Source organism: Camponotus floridanus, unplaced genomic scaffold (genome assembly GCF_003227725.1).
Source record: "Camponotus floridanus strain SB8 unplaced genomic scaffold, Cflo_v7.5 scaffold72, whole genome shotgun sequence".
Classification (NCBI taxonomy): domain Eukaryota; kingdom Metazoa; phylum Arthropoda; class Insecta; order Hymenoptera; family Formicidae; genus Camponotus; species Camponotus floridanus.
In genome coordinates, this window is record NW_020229841.1 from 392,501 (window position 1) to 416,519 (window position 24,019).

The 24,019-nt window shown below is 39.6% G+C and overlaps 1 protein-coding gene across 3 annotated transcripts in view; it reads left to right on the top strand.

Moving 5' to 3' along the window:
* LOC105248661 (early growth response protein 1) overlaps positions 1–24,019 on the top strand; it is a 68,540-nt gene that overhangs the window by 10,882 nt on the left and 33,639 nt on the right. The window contains exon 1 of one of the 3 annotated variants that reach the window (XM_025413939.1): positions 8,878–9,791. The exons of the other annotated variants lie outside the window; for them this stretch is intronic. The gene's annotated coding sequence lies outside the window, so the exon portion shown is untranslated. Of the gene's footprint in view, positions 1–8,877; positions 9,792–24,019 lie in introns of those variants that run through there. 3 annotated transcript variants of the gene reach the window in all.

Genomic DNA, 24,019 nt, shown 5'->3' on the forward strand with positions numbered 1-24,019 from the left:
ACGAGATACCACCCACAAGAAAAGAATGAAAACCGACGGAAAAGGAAAGGAATATAAATCTTTCTTAAGATTTAAAGACTTTTTTCTTGAAAGGCGTGTTATGCTCACTTTTATGATTATGAAGATTTTTATGATTGTAATATTTTCCCATAAAAGATAAGAAAAACTCTTATCTTTTGTTACATAAAATATTCTCATTCATAATTTTACGCAATCAACAGTGTCTTTTAAAATTTAATTCTGAGCGTCATAACATTTATACTTGCACATTTTATTTACATATATTAATATATATTAATTAATAAATATTAATGTATATTAATTATTATATTTATCATAACTTATAATATTTATAATTGTAATTATATTTATAATTATATATATTTATTTATCTATATCTATTTATAATATTTATTAATAATAATTAACAATCAACATTAATTGGGAAACAAAGCTACGATTAATAGTGTGTTCCAGGGATTATAAACTTTGTTATATCGTTCAGTATCTTAGATACAGTAGTCGGGGAATAATGACGATGGTCTCTCATTAATTCTCGGAAACTACATCCGTCACTAAATCCATCCATTTAATTACGTAGCGGCCAAGGAGCGAATGAAAACGACCACGCGAGGCAGTGATGCCACATAGAATTTTCTTCCCAGGAATCCCGCTGCGTAGAGATTTTTATTTGAAACTATCTACTGAAATATTACACAATTATTTTAAGAAATATTAAATTAATATTTTTTTTATATGTCATCCAGCTGATTATTATATCCGTTGAAAAGGTCTGTGGGAGAAAGATTTTGCATCATCATATGCTTTAAATTTTTACGAAGAAAATGCTACATGCATTTTGCATTAATATTACATTTTATTTTAAACAATCACTCTCTATAAAATTTCTTGTATAATATATATTAAATTTGACTTGCAAAATTTATTCAAAAATTCAATTTTGAAACCAGTGTCGTCAATTTTGAAATGATTATTGTACGTTTAAAGATACATAGAACAAAATAATCCTCCGAGGCGATTATAGGAGGAAACAAAGGAGAGATTCTTTTGTGAAATTTCGCACCACTCTGCGCAATCTTCTGCCATGCTAAAAGCTCGTTTCCAACGTCGTAATGTCAATGTGCTCGCTACCGCGGTTAGTATAGCGGCGGCGGACCTCAATTCAGGTTTCTTTGGGGGCTCCCGAACTCCCCTTTCACACGTCGCCTCGAAAGGAGAGCTCGATATTCTTTCAGAAGGGCGATAAAGGTACCGCGCGCCTCTGAAAGGAGGACTTCTCGCAGCGTGTGAAACCGTCGCATCTCGGCGCGATCTGCTGCGGGCGATCGTTAATAATAAGGCTTCATTATGAGTTTCGCGGGGGGGACAGTATATAGCGTGCAATTACGCGTCAATTCTGTCAGCGTACATCGTCACGCTGCAGGACGCCCGCTGAAAAGAATCGTGACACACGCACCTTCCTGAGGAACTTTCTTCTAGAGCATCTCGCGAAATTCTTCCCGATTGTCTGGATCATCTCGACGAAAGGTGCGTTCTTTTGAACGAAAATTTCACGACTTACAAAATATTTGTGTGATATTACTACCACTTTTATCTTCTTGATCGTATCAATTTTATATAAGAGCGTGATATTTCGTCAGACGTGTTTATCAGATAAAATTGAAAATGAAATCGAAGCAGAGTCATCGTTGATTTTGATAATCAATCTTCCCCGGAAAAATTTTTCTTCTAATACATTTTAATACGGAATTTAACAGAGAAAAATACATAAATCTTTTGCATCAATCTGTATGCTTGAATTAGTTATTTATATAAGATAATAAAAATTTTAAGAAATTTAGAGTACGCTCACATTTCCTATAAACATCCACGTGTTTCCCTAGTTAGATCTTTAAATAAGATCTTTAAACAGACAGTGTTAAAAGAGCAGACTGTGTTAAAAGGACCGGAATCGAAACTTCAATATTTGGAAAAGGAGAAACAGTCTCTTTCCCCGAAATTATTCCGATGGCCAGAACATATTGATATCGCGACAGAGAAGTCTAAGGCTTCTTACGATCATCCTCGCGAATCCTTTGATCACCTGGAAGTTGACGTAACGCGCGAATCGGTGTCGCGCACCTCTCGCGAAAGATACAAATTGAGATAGCCCCCCCTGCGTCGCGCAGGGGGCTACATCGCACCCCTGCAGCTTCGTTGTTCCTGCGCCATTGTCCCGTGAATGCGTCCGCGGGGCGAGCGGGCGGAGGGAGGGCCCTAAAGGGCACGTACACGCGTGGTTTACACGCGGAGTACAAGGCAAGCTGCAACAGCGAGCGCCTCGTCATAACGGTCGCCGACGAGGTCACGGGGTATATACGGGCGACAGGCAGCCAGCCAGCCAGCCAGCCAGCTCTGGGGGCCATTATTGTGCACGGACGACGATCTTTATGTGAGATCTTACACGGGGTCCCACGGGGGCCCCGCGGCGCACGCCCATAGGATGCGGAGGGTGGCTGCGGTTTCGCTATTTTTCTTTTCCTCCCCGATATTCGCCTCCCTCTCTCCCGCGTACTTGGTGCAATCTCTCTCTTTTCTTCGTACTATTCCCTTTCGCCGCCTCGTAAATCTCTTTAGGCGTTGAAATGCATGGGGAAGGAAGGCTACATACTTCCTCCCCCTTCCTCCCGTTTTTCTTTCAAACTTGCTGGTTAGTAACTCACTTATTAGTGTTAATTCGAAAAAATGAATTTTAATCCTTAAAAATGGATTAAGAATGTTCTTCGTACAAAGTATTTTTTTTACTTGATTTGTAAATATATTCTATTAAATATAAATTTAAATATATCTTTTTAAATTTATTCTATAAAATAACTGAGAATTTGAAAAGAAATATCTAATCTTGAAAGATTAATATTCTTTATTAATATTCTTTCCTCGATATTATTGTTCATTTTGATTGCCCTCATCATTCTTTAAATTCAAAAAAGTATAGTTTATATCTTATTCCATTATACATTTTTAAAAAAACGAAACAGAGATGTAATTAATTTTTGCGTAATTTATCTAGTGCACCCATAATATAAAAAATGCTTCTACTAGACAAGAAAGGATCTAATTCCAGAATACAACAAATATTCTCGCTCATCATCCCATTTCTTTGTCATCATCGCGATTGCTCTTCCAAACATCCTCGCAATTAATCTTTGCCTCACGAAAGTGTGTTGCATCTTTGTAAAGCTGTTTATATAATTTTTTTATTCAGCAAGTCATTATTTACCTTATGTAACTGACGTTACAGTATTGCAAATACACATTCGCACTTGGATTCCGCCTGGAACGTATATTCCACACTCGCGGAATAAATTGCATTTTTTCTCTCTCTCTTCCCGGCGATGCTGCGGTGTAGAAGTACGGTAGTGACGATAGCCTCTGGTAGGGGCAAGTCCTAATGAGAATTCCCCTTCCCTTCGGATCCCTCACCGACCGACCGACGCAAAGTAAATGAGCAGGTGCCTCTGGTATGCGCCCCGCCTACGCTTTCCACTCCGCTCATCGTTCTCTGCCTTTTTTCTCTCTCCTTCTCTTTTTTTCTCCCGCACTTGTGATGGGAGATTGTGCGTCGTGGAAAAATGGTCGCCGCACCCGACAAATTATTCGTTTTCCCGCAGCCCTTTCTCTCTCACTCCCTCTGCCGCCCTTCTTTCCTGCAACGGGACCAGCTACGATCGTATTAGGATGTATTAGGAAGGCCAACGTCATAATTCACGCTCGAATTCTCGGTGTTCCACTTCACCACGTTTGGGAAACCTGTTGCGCGCTCTACGCGCCACGTCGTAGGTGGATCGTGTAAATTACTCCTGTATTCCACCGTGTGCCACTTTTATGCGATACGGGTATTAAATTTCCTCTGTATTTTTTATATTGCTTCTATGGCTCGTATACTAATCCCCGTATTTATGATATTCAAGCGGCGCTCGTTCTCTTATTATGTTATCTTACAAGTTTATTCCACGTTTATCTCGAAGACGAACTTATATTTGAATAGAGATATATATTCAGTATGTCTAATAAGAAAAATCACAATTTTTAAATTTTAAAATTATCCTTACTAGCTAATTGAGATATTTTCGAAAATTTTCGATTAAGAACGAATGTTTAATCATAATATATGTATATACAAAATTAGTAATTAAATAATTAAAAATATTTGTCTTTTTTTTAATTGCGAGCTTTGATCAAATGCATATGTTTCTAAATAACTTTTTTCAAGTTAAAAAAAATGTATTTTTTTTTTCAAATATGCTTAAATTATCTCGACAGTTGCGTCAAAATTCGAGCCTGGCGTTACTTTCTTTCAAAAGCGGTCTACAAAGTTACGAATAATCGATGTGTAATCCTCTTATCTACTCGATCATGGATGACGGATCGACGCGACGGTCGTTAGACTTTCAACCTTGAAGAAAGACCTTCCGAAGGTGAACAGAGGCGGTGACACGGCCGGCTAAATCGGGAGGAGAGTTCTCGGAGCAAGACTCCTCTCTTCTAGTCGTACGTGCCCGCAAAGAGGTCTTCGAGACAGAGCAAACGCGCGCGCTTTTTTAATACGCGTAGTCATGCGTGCACGCACATGAACGTCACGCGTACCCGCGCACGTGTTTGCTTAAAATCTTGACGCATGACCGACCGTTCGATTTGTTTTTCCTTTCTCAGGGCCGGAATAGGTGCTTATGCGAAACCGATGTCGGCCGCGAGACCTCAAGTGTCCGGCAATACCAAGAAATTGTCTGTATTTATGGAAGATATGAATATCTTGAATTGCAATATTTATCAAAAATTCACTAATATTATATTTTATTTAAATATAAATAATGCAAAAAAAATATCATAAAAGCACTTCTTTTTGGACACGCACTTTACTTTTTTTACAAAATATGATAATTTCCTATGGATGAAGAGAAATCACAAAATATCTCTTCTCTCTTCTTGATGTTCATCATTTTTTTCGATCAAGATGATAGTTTAAATACAGTTAAAGTTTAATAATCAAGAATTAATTTAAATCATGAAAATAATTACATATTTATATTTCTGATAATTATCGATTACAATATTTCAAATAATTGCACGAGAACTTTATCCGATCCTGTTCGATTTCTGTGGAAGAGGAGTCACCGTCCGTCCTTCATCGATCGTACACTACTGGCGACCTTAACGACGTATACGTCTTACTCCGTTCGTCCTCCAGAGTCGTCATATCTTCTCTCGGGGAAAAAGGACGAACACCTCCCTATACGGACTATACCTTCCTTCGCCGGTATGTAAATACGAGGAAGGAGAAGGCTCCTCATCTTCTCCCGAACGACCGACCGCGGCGCATCGTATCGTATTCCGCTGCTATTTGTCTTCGCGATCCGGGATTACGTTACCACGATGATACACGATGACATTTATTTCGGGATTTGCTCGGCTCGACCCGCGGGCCTCCCTTTCTTGTCCGCGGGAATCCTTCGTCAACGATCCTTTCGTCGCGCGAGCCACGCGTACTTGCGTACGGCTGGACTCGCGTAAAATAAATGTCCAAAGAAGGCATTTTTTAAAGAATATACTTTCGCCTTAGAAGATATAAGAATGATGAACCTGATTCATTTAATTAAGAAAAAACCTGATATATATTTTACATGTAAAAAAGATATTAAATCTAAGTATTCTCCAACTGTTAAATATATAGAATTTATAAAAATTATTTTTCAAATAATCACACATGGCTACTGGTCAATTATAAATTCCTAATAAAAAGAAATTATAATATCTCTCAGAAATTATAATATCTCTCAACTTTTACATTTTTAATTTAAATTTCTTAAAGTAATTGATTTTTACTCAACAGGATTTAATCCGTTAAATTAGAAATTTGATACATTTTATATCTAAAATAAATATGTTTAATCTAAATATCCTCCAACTGTCAAATATAAAATTTATAAATCGTAAAAATTATGTTTCAAAAATATCACCACTTGTCAATTATAAAATCCACTTGTCAATTATAAATTCCTAAAAAAATTATAATGTACGTCTGCATTTTTAATTTGGATTTCTGAAAATAATTTATTTTTCCACATTTCACCCTTTTTTGCAAGAAAGTACGAGATCATACGTGTCAGATTAATTTTTCGAAGATCTTGAGTAATATACATCTGAATATTTCGTAATGGTGTCAAAATACGACGCATTTACCGTTACTATGTTCTCATATCGCACAGGAGATTAGCAAAATCTGATATAACGCGACATTACGAGCGCGAAGACTGTGTAAACGCAGATGCCGTTACGGAATCCCGGCGCAACGTAACGCAAGCTCCCTAAAAAGGGAGCGCGTGGCGGAGATCAAACAGCTGGATCATCTCGTGCGTGCCTTTAGGTAAGGATCTCTTTCTTGCGGGGAAGGTAGGTATATACCCAGGTGCAAAACTCGGAAGGCGTGCGTGACAATGCGCGTACATACGTGGTATGTGCAACGTGACGTGAAAGTCGCGCGTGAAAAAAAAGGAGGAAGAGAAAAAGAAACAGAGTTGCGGGCTTTACGCGAGTCAACGACCGCTTTCCGCTTTCCCGGAAATTTTAGAGCTGCGCATCGGATGGGGAAGATGCGAAAATTGTCCTTATCGACAGTCATCTATCATCGAATCTACCTTCCTAAGGATCAGAAATGTGTTGCATTATGTCATGTTGCATTTCATCTCCTTTTCCAATGTTTTGCGACTCGACAATTGTATCGATTTAACACAAAAAATGTATCATTTATATATGATTAAAAATATTTTATTGAAAAATGTATTATTTTATTTAAAAAGTGTATTATTTAAATTCGAAATAATAATAATAATGATTATATATTTTTAATTATATCTCTTTAAATATATATAATCAATAAATTATAAATATAACAAAAAATTAATGATAAAATATACATTAAAAATCAATTTGTTTCAAATCTAAAGTTCTTAAAGAAGCTCTCGGAAATATTTTATGGAACATTTTGAGAGCAAACGTAGCAATAACGATTATCCATAGCCCATATGATTAGCGTACCTTTATGATCTATTAGGCAGTGCTCTCATGTGCTCTCGAAAGCGTGTAATTACGTTGGATTTTACGAATCGGATGGCGACGAAGTGCGTGGGCCTCGTGAATACCATGTATCTGATCATTTCGAAAGTGCAACGGTTTCTAGGAGGCGTCACGAGCCGACTCGGGCTCATTAAGGCTAATGATCGCGGGATCGCGCAATTATTCCAATAAGCGATGGACCCTCGAACCTATCAATTTATTATAATTACAGCACCAAGGGAAGGGGGAAAATATATATATGTATATGATTGCGCTTTAGTGTACGCACTTTTCAAATTACACGTCTCTCATACGTTCCTAGATGGAACAGATTGAAATCCATTTGGTTCCGAACGGGATTGTCACGATTCACACGCGACTGTTGACCCCCATCTCTATGATTATTAGAGTGCCGACAAATTACTCGGGCATTTTTGCGACTGTCCATTATTAATAATGATTACAAATTGCTTAATCGTGTTTTTCTACGATCGACGTTCGGTACAGATAGAGCGTTCGATTGAACGGAAGGGAAAAAAGAATGGAAGAGGATGACGTTAGATTTGTATTCGCGGCACGCGAGCTAAATAAGATAAATCAACCTCGACTCATTCTCCAAGGTTCTCCATTTGGCATTGGGTCGCCGCCGCGGCCGGCTTCTTCGAGGAGAAGAGGAGAGAGAGAAAAAAAGGAACTGGAAAGAGGAAAAAGGCAAATACGAGAACGTCTAGAAAAAATTCAAACGGTCCAGCGGTGCCACTTAGCGAGCACTCTCGACACGGTGGACACGTGTCTAAAGTGTGGCCGGAGCCTCGATCACGTGTCAATATCTCAAGAGGCATCTGTTTACAAAAGTCGTACAAGGAGAGGACGGCGCGCCGGGATATTTTTATCAGAAAACTTTCCGAAAGGCTGTATTTGAGTTTCCGCGTTCGCGGAACCGGACTCGCGATGAACGCACCCGAGTCGCTCTCGCGAAAGAATGTCGCTGAATAAACGATCCGCGGAGGAAAATTGACGGACGCGAGCGGTAGATTGTATCGTAAAAGCGCGCGATGCTTTTCGATAAAATCCCAAGTTTCGCATTACTGGTAGAGCCACGATCCTAGTGACGGCTCGGGACGCTATTAAGCGCGCGCGACTCGGAGCCGGCTTCTTTATCGGGGAGTCCGTAGCACGCAAAGCTCTCGAACGCGTGGGCAATCCCGGCGAGACGCCAGAGCCGCGCGAGAGAGACACCTCGCTCTCTCCCTCTGCCTCCATCTCTCGCGTTCCCTCTCGATTCTACCCTCGGCCACCGCGCTGGGTAAAAACAACGCGAACTGGTCGGTCGCGTGCACGAGGTAGGGAGATAGGCGTGGCACCGCGTCCGTACGTGCGTCCACGCGCTACGGTGTGCGTGCACCCACCTAGCACCTATGCGTGCGCTCTCGAGAAGAGAGACCGAGAGAAGGAGAGAGAAAGAGAGAGAGAACGGAGTCTGGAGGAGCTCGAGGAACGGTAGTGGGGCCCAGCTGGCACGGGTAGGCAGCGGTGGCGAAGGAGAAAGCGGCGAGGAGTCGAAGAGAGAAGGAAGGAGGAGGAGGGGAAGGAGGGGGGGAGAGCACCTAAGGTCCGCGGACACGAAAGTCAACGACGAGGGAAGGGGTGGACGTGCGCGCCGGGTCGCGCACGTGGAGAGAGGGACGGGGCGGGGCGGGAGGGGAAGAGCGCGGCGGGCGAAGGTGAAGCTGGCGAGCCGTCGAGGCTTCGCAGTCGGCGCGAGACCGCGCTACTGGAAGGATCGCCGTGTTGTCGATGTTGTGCGAGCGTGCGCCTTACGTTTTTCCCTCCTTCCTCGTGCCCTCTCTGTTTTTCTCTCTCTGTCTCTCTTCTTCTCTTTCTCTCTCTTTCTCTCTCGTTTCCTTCTTTCACCCTCGCGCGCGTGTAAATAGCCGTCGAAGCGCGAGAGGAGAAACGTCAAACGCGGGAGGCTGAAGGCTCGAGGGAAAGAGTCCGGAAGCAAAAGCGCGTGTGATCGTCGTCCGTCGGGGAATCGTCGTCGACGAGGGACTCTCGAGCATTCGTCATCCCGATCCTGTCGAGACACACCTAATAATCTCGGCAACGTCCCGGAGAATTCTGTGATTTCGATGTGCCTGATTGATCTCGCTGCTACGGCGAGTTTCCGCTCTGACTGCTCGACGTTATTGGAATATCGAGAGAGGATCCAGGAGAGGAAGCACGCCATCGAGTAATGTCATTCCCGACGGAAGAGCGCTCGTTCGCACGTGTACGAGAGACGAGGGGGATCGTGGAAGAAGCCGCCTGATCGGCGAGGATCTTGACGCGAGTGTCGACGCGATGTGATAGCGTCCTCTCGGCGGGCAATCTTTTATCGTTGGTCTTGGTCTTACCGTTCCAAGTCTATCATTCGACAGTATTAAACCGCCGCGAACTGTGCGACGGCCCGGCTTGGACGTTCGATTGTTGCTGTGATAACGGAGAGAGGATGGTCTCTGTATAAGCTAAGTTCAGTGCCTGCTCTAATTGTGATTTGTGACTATAAGAAAGTAAGATAAGAGAGGAAGCCCCGCCCTCTTCCCCGATTAAAGTGTCCCAGGTTAAGGTGGAGGAGGTTAAATCTACGGAAGATCGGATGCGCAACAGCAGCAGCAGCAGCCCCTGACTGTCACTCGGTAAGAGACGCGATCTCTCATCTTATCTCCCTACTTTTTATCGGCAAAAGCGCGCCGCGATGTCCCTCGACCCGTCTGTAATTATCGATGCTTATCGCGAGATCCGGCCTCGGATCGGCCGAACCGCAAAGTTGCTCGTAAAAGCGACGTTTTATTAATAGTCGCAAGAAGAGCATCCCATATATGACATCGTGATGCTTAACGCTACTTAATTACGTGTCTCTTGTAATATATTGGATTTTCTCCGCGAATCTATGAATATTTTAACGTAATAACGTTAATAAAAGGGCGCAACATAAAAATAAATGTGAGGAAAATATCGTATTAGAATTTTTCTCTTAAAAAAATCCGTTTCACGCGAAAAGAAAGAGAGAGAATCGATTACAAGTGAAATGTGATACGACGTCGCATACTGTAAGGTATGCTGCTGCCTATCGAGAGTTACTACAAAGCAAAACAGGCGCGCAAAGTGTATCAAAATTCGATTATGAATTCAACAATATTTTGTCAGTTTTTATTCGCTGCCACTTTATCGTTGTTCATCTCATTAACATCGACTTTAATCGCCGTTTCCAGTGCACATTAAGAGACAAATATAAGCAAAATATAAACAAAAAATCATTGTGCTGTCCTCTTTTCGAGTAAATTAAAGCACCGATTATTCGATATTAAATAACGCAGCGTCGAAAGAATAATCGCGCAGACGGCGATTTAATATCAAAGCCGCTTTTTCCACCCTCGTTGACACTAGAGTGCGTTTATAATCGATCTCATGGAGGCCAGCCTTTCTGTCGTCCGTTGCGAGGGCGGTTTTAACATCGTTACACCGCGCTCGTCAAAGCGTCGCGACGCTGAGCGTCGGAAGTGGAGCGGACACGCGTGTTAAAGTAAATACGTGCGAAGAGCGTGTTCTCAATTACTTCGGTCTCTTTTTTTTTTTCACGCTCGACCTTTTCCGCCTCGCAAAAGTTTGAAAACGCGACTGAAAATATGTGTTTATCGATCCTCGGAGGGGGAATTTGTATCGTGGAAAACAGAGACGCGGATACGATTATTATGTATTTACTATGCTAGATTATTTATGCGGCAAACGCACATTAAAATAATAATGCAAACGTGGATTTATATTTCGACATATATAATCTGTGTTTATAAAATCTTTGGACGCTTTTCATTTAGCGAGTGTCACTCTATCTTTGTTTTTCAGCTGATGTTGAAGAAAGAATGATATTTTATTTTCTTGTACGCTCAGCTTATCAATTTGTACTGTTTGTTGTATTTATAATCTCGTTGTCGTACATACATCTGTCAACAGAATCAGCTGTGAGAGTTGTTATTGTATCTTAGTAAATCGGAAAAGTCCAAAATGAAGAATGACATATACATTGTTTAACAATCTCAAAAACTCGTCAATTTTATTCCTATGATGTCTTTAATAAAAGAAAAGATTTTTTTTCTTTCTCTTTATTTTAAAATATGCTACTTTATAGAATTCATTTTATGCATAACATTATCGAAGCTTCGTAAGTTTGATGAAGTAATTACCCGAGAGTTTGCGTGATAGTAGGGAACTCTCTCCCTCTCTCTCTCTCTCTCTCTCTCGTTCTTTTTCTCTCTTTCTCTCCGCGGGCTTTGAAAATATCTTCCAGCGACATTACGCTGAATGCCACCTTGCGAGGGTGGCTTAATGTCGGAAGTGGAGCGGACACGCGCGTTAACCCAGCCACGTAGAACGATCTGCCGCGACCAATCTCACCACGCTTCGTCCCTTCACGCCTCGTGACTTTGACGCGTGCTGCGAGCGTGACATGTACATTAAATCTCTCCGCTGCTACTGTCGCGCACGCGCCGATTTACCGCGCGTTACATCGTAGAATTTTGTCACGCTGCGAGCGTGTGCCTGTAGTGAATTGTCGGATGATACAGATACAGATTAACAAACACAAATGCCAAATTTGACGGAATTATAATAAGAATTTTAAATCTGTTTCTTGTTTATAATTTTTCATCATTATTTTTATTTTTATTAAATGATGTATCTCAAAGCAGCAAAATTAAATAGAAAATATAAGATATTTAATTTCTTAAACATTATTCGTTAAACATTTAGACACATATCAAAGATTTCCTATTTCTATTAATTTTTTAAATTGATTTTTGATAAAATACTGACATAATAAATTATATATAAAATAATATTGAATAAATCATATATAAAAAAATAGTATATTCTCGGTTAGTACGTAATCATAATACGTCTACGACTCGAAATAAATTCATGACAGCAGCACCAGTTTCTCGCGCGTTTCGAGTTAAGTAACAAACGAAAGTTTATTGACGTCGATGGGACAGTCGTGTGAAACTCACCTCCATTGTCTTAATGGCTTCTTGATACGACAGCGATCCGAGAAGTCAGCGTCCTTCGCGAGTCGCGCGCGGCAAAGAAAGCGTGGCCGCACAAAGTGTCAGATGTCACGGCTGCCCTGTCTCATTTGCAAACAACGCGACGAAAATGTTCCTCCGATTCCACCTCGATTTCTTGAGCGAATCCTCGGGGTGCTTCGATTTCGTGAACATCCGTATAAAAAATGTTATTATATTTAGGAACAATTTTATTTTTTTATTTATGTAATTTTATAAAAGTCTACGCAAGTGATAATTCGATGCAATTTTTACGAAATTTATATTGCACTTGGATATTATATATTTTCAATTTAATTACTTGAATATATCAATCATCACGCGAAATTTTGACTACACATATTAATTCTCTTTTTATACAATTTTAATAATTTTAATCATAAATAAAATTACTACGTATATTACAATTTTAATTACAAATTATACGTCATACTCGCCGATATATACGTTGTAATTGCTGCGAGGAGAAAGTACGTAAGTACACGTCGGGATTAGACAGGCGGCTCCTCTCGATGGCAATCGTCGGGCGATTGTCATCCATCGATCGGTATCTATGGGTGGGCACGATTTATCGTGCTTTATGCGCATATTCGCGCCGATGCAGCAGCAGCTGCATCAACGCGACGGGATCCCGGGTCCCCGTAATGATACATTGCGCCGGACATGAAAGTTATAAGCTTTAATTCGAGGCTCGCGCGATTCACCGGTGCACCTCGCCGCGCCGGTCACCGTATATCGATCGCCAATTTGCTATGCAGATCGGGAGGAGGAGGAGGAGGCCTTTCGTTCCCTAACGCAGCCCCTGCAATCTTCCTTCTTCTCCTCTCTCTCTCTCTTTCTCTCTTTTCCGCTTCTTTTCCTCCCTTTATATTCCCTCTTGTCGCTCCTCCCTCCCAGCGTGAGACGTTCTCTTTTTCTTCCTATCGGCGCTCCCACGTGAAAGAAACGGCGGCCGTGCAGAAATAGAATAAGCGAGGATTAAGGTAGTCGCTATCTCGGGCGATAAGATTACGCGGCTCCTCCGTTGCAGAGAGACAACCGCCGAGCGTTTCCTCTCCCCCGCCTCCGCTGAATCTTTGTTCTCGGAAGCGATTGCGAGCTGGTATATCGCGTGAAAAGGGTTTGGGTGAAGGCTTCTTAGGAAAATCCCTTCGGGGAAATTAATTTGAAAGGGGGTATTTTTAAATAAAATAGACTGATGGATCCTGTCGGAGCTCGATTCCGCGATAAATGCGTCTCTCGCGGAGGACGGCTATGGCGGCTCGATATTTACCGATTCGACGGACGCGGGTTGATCGAACGTGAGTAATCTCCTTGTGGCGCGGCGCCGCAATTAGGAAATCCATTTGGTGTAATTGCGCCAACAACCGTTCTCGGTGCTAGCTACCGCGCTTAATCAAACGGCCGCCGCTCGCCATTTACCTGTGTACCTGTACCCGTGACGTGGAGTCTACCTGTGGAGCCTCCAGAAGGCTACGAGTGCGTGTTCCTCGTATTGCGTATGTATTCGAAAATCGATTTCTTCCCCTCAAAGAGTGGAAAATCAGGCGGAGTATGAAGCCATTTAGCTGAAATTGAGAAATCTTGGTGAATAATATTTTTTCAATGTATAAAACTCTTAAACGAAGATGTAATTAGATTCTTCGACCGATGGACTTTATACAAATCTCGACTTGAAGCTTAGTCATCTTGATATTTCAAGATATCTTTCTTCTCAGCTTGAAAGATTATTGAAAATAGACTCCTAATTTGCGGTTGATGAGTAATTTGCAATCTTCCTTTTTTCTTATTTTATGACAGCATTTATGTTTCAAGATATAAACTTAAAGTTAAATCCTGAAATATATATCATCCAGAGAATTTGAGCCAGAGGGAAAAGTCGCCCAATCGGTTAAAATTAACTGTAGAATCTAATAGTTTGTGACATTCACAGAATTGTCATTAAATTGCCAAAAGAATAAAAAAATATATAAGCATCTCACATAACATATTATATTACCTAAAAATGTGCTTCCGTAAATTTTAAGTCTCTGCTCTTGATTCTGTTCTTATTATTCGCAAATATTGTTTAATTAATCGAATCGTATGAATTTCAACGAAAAAACGTGTTCAATCTAATCAATCGACGATATTTCTCAACGTGCGATTACACGTATCGATTGGATATATATTTGCGATCATGATAGTCGACGTCGGAGGTAATGACGATAACAAAGAGAGAGAGAGTAATGATCATAATAACAGTCGATTATTGATTTAACGAGTGTAGATTGGTAGCTTTCGCAGCAAGCTACAGAGAGCACATAATGTATGCACATTGTACGTTTTTCTTCTGAGAGAAATTTATGTGCAGAAATAAGGAAAAGAAAATTCAAAAGTCGCAATTTTACAAACGATCTTACAGTCGGTTGTGTCGATATAAGTTATCATACGTTCGTGTAAGCCAGCTGACTCATAGGAAGTAGCACACAGAAAATCGGAGCGCGTGTAATGTTAAATTTATCTGTTCGTATGAAAGAATTCTTAAAGGAGAACGTACGTTATGCAGTGAACGCAGGCGAGGAATGAAAAAAAAATTAAAAAAGTTTTCTTAATTTTCAAAAATGTTAATTTTCTTCACGATTTCAAGAAAATTTTACGAGATAAATATCAAGTCACTTGTAACTTTGACAAAAAATATATATTGCCTTGCAAATTATAATTTATTTTCAAGCAATGAATTAATGTATCCATTATTTCGAATTTTTTACACATGGAGATCACATACCATAAGTGGAAGGCTATTATGTTATTCTTTCGCGTGGGTGCGTTTGATTGTTTCTTTATTTCGTCTCCTAGGGAATACTCGTTTGCGCGCGATTTCAAATGTACGCCCACGAAAAATCTGGCGATGTCGATCGTAATGATCAGTCATTATGCTAATCGCCGAGTTCGCAAATCTCGTGTTACAATACGCGTCGCGAATTGTCACCTGCGCAAAGAACCGTATTGCGAATCGTATACTTGCGAGGGGGCACGACATGCAAATCACACCTTCGAGGCGGTCATAATTGGCAATGTGGATTTTTTAGAGACGCACATTCAATATGCGATCGAAAATCATCGCAAACGTAAACGTCGCGCGAACCTATATTTTGTATTGTTAGTTAATGATTCGATGGATCGTGCGATGTCATTAATAGAAACTCTTCAATGGAACGTATTTGACCTTTGGAGGAACGATGCATGGTGAGAAGAAAGGCTCGATAGCTATGTTAAGAATTCAGAGATTGTTCCGATTCATATTTTATAAATGATTATGTAGAGAGCTTTTGAAAAAAGTCAAAATTCAATTTTTTTCATTTCTTTAATCTTTATATTCTAATATTTAAATCAATTAGATATCCTGAATTATTGTAAATTTTTAATTAATAGCGTTTCCGAGTGAAGCAAGTGTGATTAAACCCAATATGCCATAAACATATGTTCGACCAAAAATAAATCTTGTGAATCTGATTAATATAATATAAATCTTTAAAATTTCTCAGATTCTTTGTCTTGATAAATCTTCTTCTTCTTCTTCTTTTTGAAGGCCTATCGTCGATTCTAAATTGTTTAAAAAATTAATTATTAACTGTATCATCGAGAACTCTTTTTTACCGTGAAGAGGAAGTATCAATTTACTAGAAAAAACAATTAAAATCGCCGAAACTGTCGATTTACAATCAGCATCTCACCCTTATATGCGTAAATATATTTTGTGATGACAAATTATTTTCTAGAAGTTTAAAAGTTTCGTCAGAACTATTGACAGAATGTGCGTAGGCGATAAAACTCTGCGGAATATTACTGCTTTGTGATTAGATATTTGAAATATGATAAGATGCTGTTGGATGTTTTCGGAAGTTGGCATCTCATTTTTTAAAAGTTAAATATTTATAATTAATTCGACGGAACTGTTAAAACCGGAATTGTTAAAACCTATCAGGAACTGTAGAACTATGCTGGATGCAACAAAATCTGATATTTATTTGTGAGATGCTGAGACTTGAGATGCCAACTTTACACCCATGTTCTTCGCTTGGTTCAATGATGTATTGATGTATTCTTGTCCTAGGATGCGGGTAAAGGGGATCAGGGCATTACCCTCCTGAACAGCTTCAATGAGCTGCTCAGGAGAATAATGCTCCGATAGTTCTCTGGATTGCACTTGTTTCCTTGATCATCTTGTCTTGATAAATCACTCAAACTTATTCATATTCTTATTTTAAAGTTCATTGATTAATTTAATAATCCTTTCCGGCAACCCAGACAGAGTCGATCAAACTCGCTTCATTCGAAAACCTTATGACAGACTTCTGAGGAACACTTTGAAAGCATCCCCGAGAGGGAGATTTACGCATGTAATATCGTATGCGTCGACGAACGGTCGCACAGAGGCGTGTGAATCCTCGTCTAATTAATTCTTCGACCGGACCGATAATGGGGCCCCGAGCGAACGAGCGAGCTATCGCGTAGGTGGGTCTGGAGTTTCCTCATCGCGCTCGCGCGCGCGGCAGGTGTAGTCCTCGCGGTAACGAACGACCAGTCGATAGCTCTCGACGATATTTTATACCGTTGTCTGTCCCCCGTCGATCCCCGCCGAGAGAGATCCGTGGAAAGTAAACGCTTGCGTAAAACCGTCGGTCCGACACGATCTCCCCCCCTCCCCCCCGTCCGCCCCCTCATCCTCGTCCTCTCCTGTTCCGAGGCGCGCGACTTGGTGTCGTCGATTCTAAAATGTTCACCTCGGGGGAACGAGCAGAGAAGCTCTAACAACGTCCTACGCTAAATTCTTCCAGCCGCGTGGACGCCGGTGAATACACTTGCCTTACGCGAGGATGTAATATTAATTACCTAACGCGGCGTAACACGAGACTGGTGTAAAGAGAAGGCGCTTTTAAATAAAGTAACGAGAGGGAGTAAAGTATAATAAATAAAAATTGGGATCTTTAAGAATCTTGTAACATCGGCATTTTATTATAAATATATCGCGAGGTTTCGAATATTAATTTAATGAGCTTAGGGAAATATTACGTCGACGCCCTACATAATGAATGTCGGATGCTAACGCTCCGATTGTCAACCTATTAACGAACTTTGCGCCACTTTCAAGCCACGGATGACGCTGGTTATGCTCCAGCAAGCGCGGGGAGGGGTTGGGGGGAGTCGTTAATCACGACACCGTGAAGCTTAACCGGGCAGGTGCGAGGGTCGCACGAGGATAACACGGAGGGTTGCTTGCACCGACCTTGACCGTGAATCCACCCACCCCCTCGATAGGCCACGCCAGCACGAGGTTGCACAGGTCGGTTGGGTTCGTTCCACGCTACGATGCACACGGTGTCGTCTCATCCTTCCTCCTCCACCCTCTCCCTCTCTCCCTTTCTCTCTCTCTCTCTCCTCTCTCTCTGTCTTGTTGGAAATCAATATTGTTCTCTTTGCTCGTCGGGCAGAGACTGCGTCGCACATACGGACTGGTCCACTAACGGATGGTTGCGATATACGGAACGTGACTCTGGATATGTCAGGATTATATTTTTATATAAATATATTATATATTTATGTATGAAAAAAATATGTATATGTATATTTTTTATATAATTATAATTATAAATTATTATAAATTTTGTTCGCAAGATCTTGCCGTCATAATAGCTAACAAAATTATAATAGATGGAAGCTAATAAATAAGGTGCTGGAAAGTTTATTCGATTGTAAGGGGACGAATGCATTGCGTAGGGAAACCGCGTGTGCGGGCGAGAATTACGATGCAGTATATTCGTAATACAAAACTGGTAACGAGCGGTATGAATGTTATGACGAGCCGCGTTATGAAGTACACACACACACACACGCACACATACATCCGTGTGTTATAAACCGCGTATCATTCGCCGCGACCGAGCAGTATCTAACCCGAATATATTACTGGCGAACGTTGTTACGAGTATGCTACGATATTTCGTGCTAATAAATCTCGCGAAGCCCTCTCACGCTGGATCCTAGATTACTTTGTAAGATGATACACAAAGAGACAATCTGTGTCTCGAGATACGCTGAACAGATTTTTTTCTTAGGCGTAATTTTAAAATAATACATCTTATATTTTTTGGTACGCTTTACTATGATGTAACACGTCAATGTTCTATAAATGTCAATATTCGGCTTTGATGTAACTTTGTACTGAGTTTTCGAGCTTCTGTCAGATTCTCTTCAATGATAAATATTAAATCGATCATTTATTAATGGTTTAGTTTAATTCAATTTGATTGACCTGATTTTTCATCAATATCTTTGTCGCAAACTTAACGCGAAGCGTGAATAATTAATTCTTATTTTATTTTAATAAATTCTTATTTTATTTTAAATATAATTTCACATAAATAAATGATACTTGATATTAAATATGGCCATGATACAAATTGTTATATATTTTTTTCAAAGGGAAACTAAAGAGAAGCAAAGAGAATCAATTAAATCTATCGATTGTAATTACAAACTTGATCAATATTGATGAAACCAGGCAGGCAGAAAGAGATACATATATACGCGACCGCAGCCTATCTACGGTCGAGCAAACACGCTTGGAATGTGTCCGGGACAGGCCGCAGCCGGTTGTATCTGTCGACATTTTATACCGATGTGTAACGCACTCCCACTAACGCGATGCGACAGATTTAACGGGGTAATTAACGCCCACGCGCGCGGCTTTATATCGTCGAGCGTTGGCGATCCATTGCTCCTTCGACTCGCTCCCAGATCGATACATCCGGCTGTAGATACGAGGATTCGCGCGACGGATGTGACGCGGCGATTCGCGACGATTTCCGGCGACGGATTTTTTTCCTATTTTTCCGCGCGCGAGAGGATCGTTAATTGCCTGGCGGCGCGAGATATTGCTTTGTTGCCGGCGATTTGTGTCAACTAACAAAAATCGACGTCCGCGTCCGAGCGACAGGCCGCATGTTTACTGTTAATTGGACGCCGGTGAATTTGCATTTTAATCGGCCGCCGATCGGCTCCGAGTCGAGAGCGCGTTTTATTTACTCGTGAGTCATGTTTTTCATGTGCATTTTCAAAGCGACGAGGAAAATGAAAATGAGCGTGAAAATCGAAACGACCGACGACAATTTGACAGCTGGATTAATAATAATTGTCTCCGGAATAATAATCGTCCGATGATATCTTAATATATCCTCGACGCTCAGATTTGATTTAAAATTATTGCGCCATGTGTTTTGCAGGAGGATTTACGCAAACGCACGTGTCGTATCTTATATGTGTACAGTATTAAAATTAGCCTCTTCCACATTACTTAGTTAATGAAATTAGATGATAACGCGTATCAGAGTGCAAAGATCCCTATCATTTTTATACTTTGTCGTGTTTATAGAGAGAGATTGGAGGAGATGCTCGTGTTCGCTCTCGTTTACCCTCCCCCGGAATTCTCCATGTTTATATAGGTCAGGAGACGCGCGTGGCGCCTATCGATCGACCATGGGATGCGAGTTCAAGGTCGCGCATCTCGCGTTTCAGAGGCTGCGCCGCGCTCTGCCTCCCCCTTCTCTCTCTCTCTCTTTCTCTCTCTCTCATATCCGAGGCTGCTGCATCACACACTTGCAAGCTGAGCGCATGTGAGTGATAACGCGAAGCTTTCCGATTTTTTGATCATGCTGGTATTTTGTGCTGCATCAATACTTTATTGAAAAATAAATAAATATTGCCACACGATGAGATTATTTTAATATGTCAATTTATATATAAAATTCTGAATTTTAATCAACGTAAAATACATTATTTTGCATCACGCAAAATATCATCGAAGAGAAATATGAAAATATGTATAATATTCTTTTATACATAAAATAATATATATTTATAATGTGATGTAAATTAAAAATATATTAAAAATATATTTAAAATATATTAAAAATAAAATATATTAAAATATATAATTTAGAATCAAATGCAAAATCGAGGAGTTTTCGAGTTTGCGAGCAAGATATTCAGTTGAAATACGATATTATGCACGTGGATGATATCGATATCATGTTACAGGCGATACTAATATGATACGACATTTTATTCACAAATAACAAATCTTCTTTACATGCGAATATCGTCGATGTGTATTTAATGCGTTTCATAATTCACATTTTTTTCCAACATTTTTGTTAGTATAATTCTTACGTAATATTTCCATAAATGTATATAACTGGTTTTTTTGGATTCTAAAATATGGACGTACGATGCTCACCTCTCAAAGTATTACGATACTTGTAATAAATTTCCCTTTGCCTGTCGTTACAAGTTACACTGGGCCTCTTTTCACATTTCGTATAAAGAATAAAAATTATATCTAAGATGTAAAAAAAAATTTCTCATGGCTAGGCTTTTGTCGGACAATGAAAAAAGACGAAGTGTAAAATTAGCGAAGCACTTTAACAATATCCGCATATCAAATTTATTTCAACTATTATTCAAAGTAATAAGACGCAATAAAGGTTTAACGATATATCGATCTTGTCGTGGGAACGCGTTGATTTCAGTCATTTAACGATAACGCTGTCGTTGAAAGCGTTAATCTCCGGACGGTCTCCCCTCGCCTCCCCCTTCCTCCCCCGCCACCCCTCGTCCCGCGGCTCGCTCGCTTCCGCAGTCAGCTGTCGCTGAGCGATCGTCGGCGCTAGGAAAGCGATCATTCTCTATGGTCGAACAGGTAGCTGGGTTGGGCCTGGATCGTTAAGTAGGTGTACGTACCTGCCGCGCGTGATCGCGAAGTCGCCAAAGTGCCACTCAGCTACCGGAGTTAACGAGTTAAGTCGAGCTTCTCTCTCTCAAGTCAGATTCTCGCGATCATCTACTCCCCATCCCGCTTCTCCTAGACGCGAGAAATATCGAGGAGAAAATCGACACGGAAATCATCAACGCGTCGACTATTTATAGATCCTCTTTTCAAAACGTCGGCGATAATGCGCAATTTTTTTCGCGCTTGATTAATGGGCTATATAATCCTCAATTTAATCATTACCGCGGTGAAAAATCGCGTTTTTAATTATGTGCATTAATGATAGATCCTTTCGTTCATTCGCTCGACGTTAAAAAAACGTTCATCTTACACGTGACGTTTTCGAAAAACGCGTTTTTAAATTTATATTTTGTTATTTTAAAAAATTCAATTGTCGACATTTCGTCGAATTTCGAAATTGTAAAATATCGATTCGTGATTAATTAATCGAAATTTGAATAACCAGTTTGGAAAATTGCAAGTAATTGGATAAACTTGATTAATCGATCAAAAATGTTCTCGTGAGATGCTAATTAAACGGGTGTATCTACGATTCCGCGCATCGCGAGATATCGATACTCGACCACGCGCCTTGAGAACTGAAGAAGATGAGGGTACCACCGTCTCATCTCTGGCACTTTCATATTCGCGGCTCATATACATACAGAAAGCGGCTCTTATCGGAGATCGGATCGCCGTCCTCTGACTCTTACGGCAGCCCCGACGTCCCGAGCTCTTGGTCAGTGGTTCCCAAGGATCGGCATTTCTCGTGTAATTTCTTGTATATAAATACACCTCTGTGTGTTTTTTTTATTTCAAAGGATCAAAAGATGATTCATAATTCCCGATTTTTAGAGATTAATAATGCGATCTCCGTAAATCAGATTTTTTAATGTTGATAACATTGTGAGAAGTAATTGTCAGTTTCTTAAACATGTATCTTGATAGTACTTGAAAGTTTTTGTTTACATTTTTGAAATTTTCGAGATATTCATTCATTTATTTCTTTTCAGAAACATGTTTTTTCTTTGAAATTTTGATGAATATTTTGTAAATTATGCTGATTTTATTATGACTTTTCAGTTTATTTCATTCTATTTCGGCGAGAAATTATTTGAAATTGCGATCGAAATCAAAGTTTGATGACGTGAATTTTTTTATAACCAATTATTAAAAATAAACGTGATATCCTGCTGGATTTTCGATTAAATGTCGCGGGTTCCAAACTACAGCTGTTCTCTGGAATCGAGACGCGTTGACACGTGCGCACGATTTGGGACGCATAATTTAGAACCCGATCACGTGCGGGAAACACATTCAATATTGACTCAAGTATGCAAACACCGAAAAAATATTTAGACTTTTGAGTGTGCCAACATCTCGAAAATCCTGGTATCCAAATATTCAACTAGCCAAACATCCAGACGTTTTAATAAATCGTCGAATTAGCCATATATGGAATATGGATAAACTACTCTTATTTGATAAAACCGGTATCTTTTAAATGTATGCGACTAATTTTTTCGTACGTCATTTTAATATTAAATATATTTAGATGTCCTAACGTATAAAAAAATTCTTAGTGCAATAAATATTGACCTTCTGTCGAATTATTACATATTTTTTTCATTCATTAGCGATATAATACTTAATAAAAAATTATGTGGCGAATATAATTGTAACTAATCTTGCAATGAAATTCGTCTTCATCTCGTGACTTTAATAGAATTATACTATTGTTACTTATTATTTTTTCTGCTTGATTTCTTGCTCATTGAAATTAAAAACCGCCTGCTGTGTTATCGAAATAGTTTTTGATTAAAAGCATTTTTTGTGCCGCACATATTTTTCTCATAGCTAGTCTTTGGTCTTTCTTATTATCTGGTTTTATTTTAAGACTGTCATCTATCTATTAAATAATCTATAGAAAATACTTCAGGTTAATCAACAATTTAAATAAAATAAATCTTTTTATCAATTTTAAAATTAAATCTTCTTAAAATGAAAATTTCAAAATAAGCGAAAACATTGTTTTTTAATTTTTTAATTTATATAATCTTTAACAAGTTAATAAATGTCTAGTAAAATTTTAAGATTAATCGAAAAAAACAATCGAGAAAACAATACTTTGCTTTCTATTTATATTTTATTGGTTATAATACTTCATTTTCAACATGCAATATTTTAATAAATATGACTGCTCAATTTAAATTCTTCTAGACTTTTTTGTAATTTATATTTTAATAGAATTTTTCGAGGAATGAAAGAAGAAAGAGAGATGATGGGTCGAAAGGAGATGCCTCATGTACCGGCTTCGAAGTATCCACGTTTTACATCATCAGGTGTACCATTATCACTTTTTGCAGGCTCATCGCCTTATGCTATTATTATATTTATACCTGGTTCGCCGCGTAGGAGAGTTGAGTGCGAACATGGCACGCCAGGTGTCTTATTCGAAAGAAATAGCTTCGGGCTCGATACTGGTCGCGAATCTCCGAATACTTCGGGCGATTAATTTTAATTGGCCCATCTGTCCCGCTGTCAAGTCGTATATCTCGCTTTTTGAATATCCGCTTTAAAAGAATGTCTTTATCGATCGTGATTTACGTACGTCGCGACTCCTTTTTAAGTAAAAATTCGCATGTACTCGCTTATACTCGCATATAATGAACATAGATTATCAAGCATGATAGCTAAAGTATCTTCTTATCCAAATTGACAATCGTAATAACATTAATAAATTCAAAATCTAAGAGGTTATTCTAATTTTATCTTGTATTAATGTATAATGTAATTAAAATGTCATTCTATTTCATATTTTTGTAAAGTTATTACGAATATTATCCCTTCTATAAAGATTTGCTTGGACTTTGCCCTCTGTCACGATTGATGATTACGTCATCCTGGTTACTTGTGTACTTGTGAAAAAAAAGAATGTTACGTTCCGGGTTTGATGCGAACGAACAAACTGGGTCGTCCTCTTAAGTCTCGTCACCTG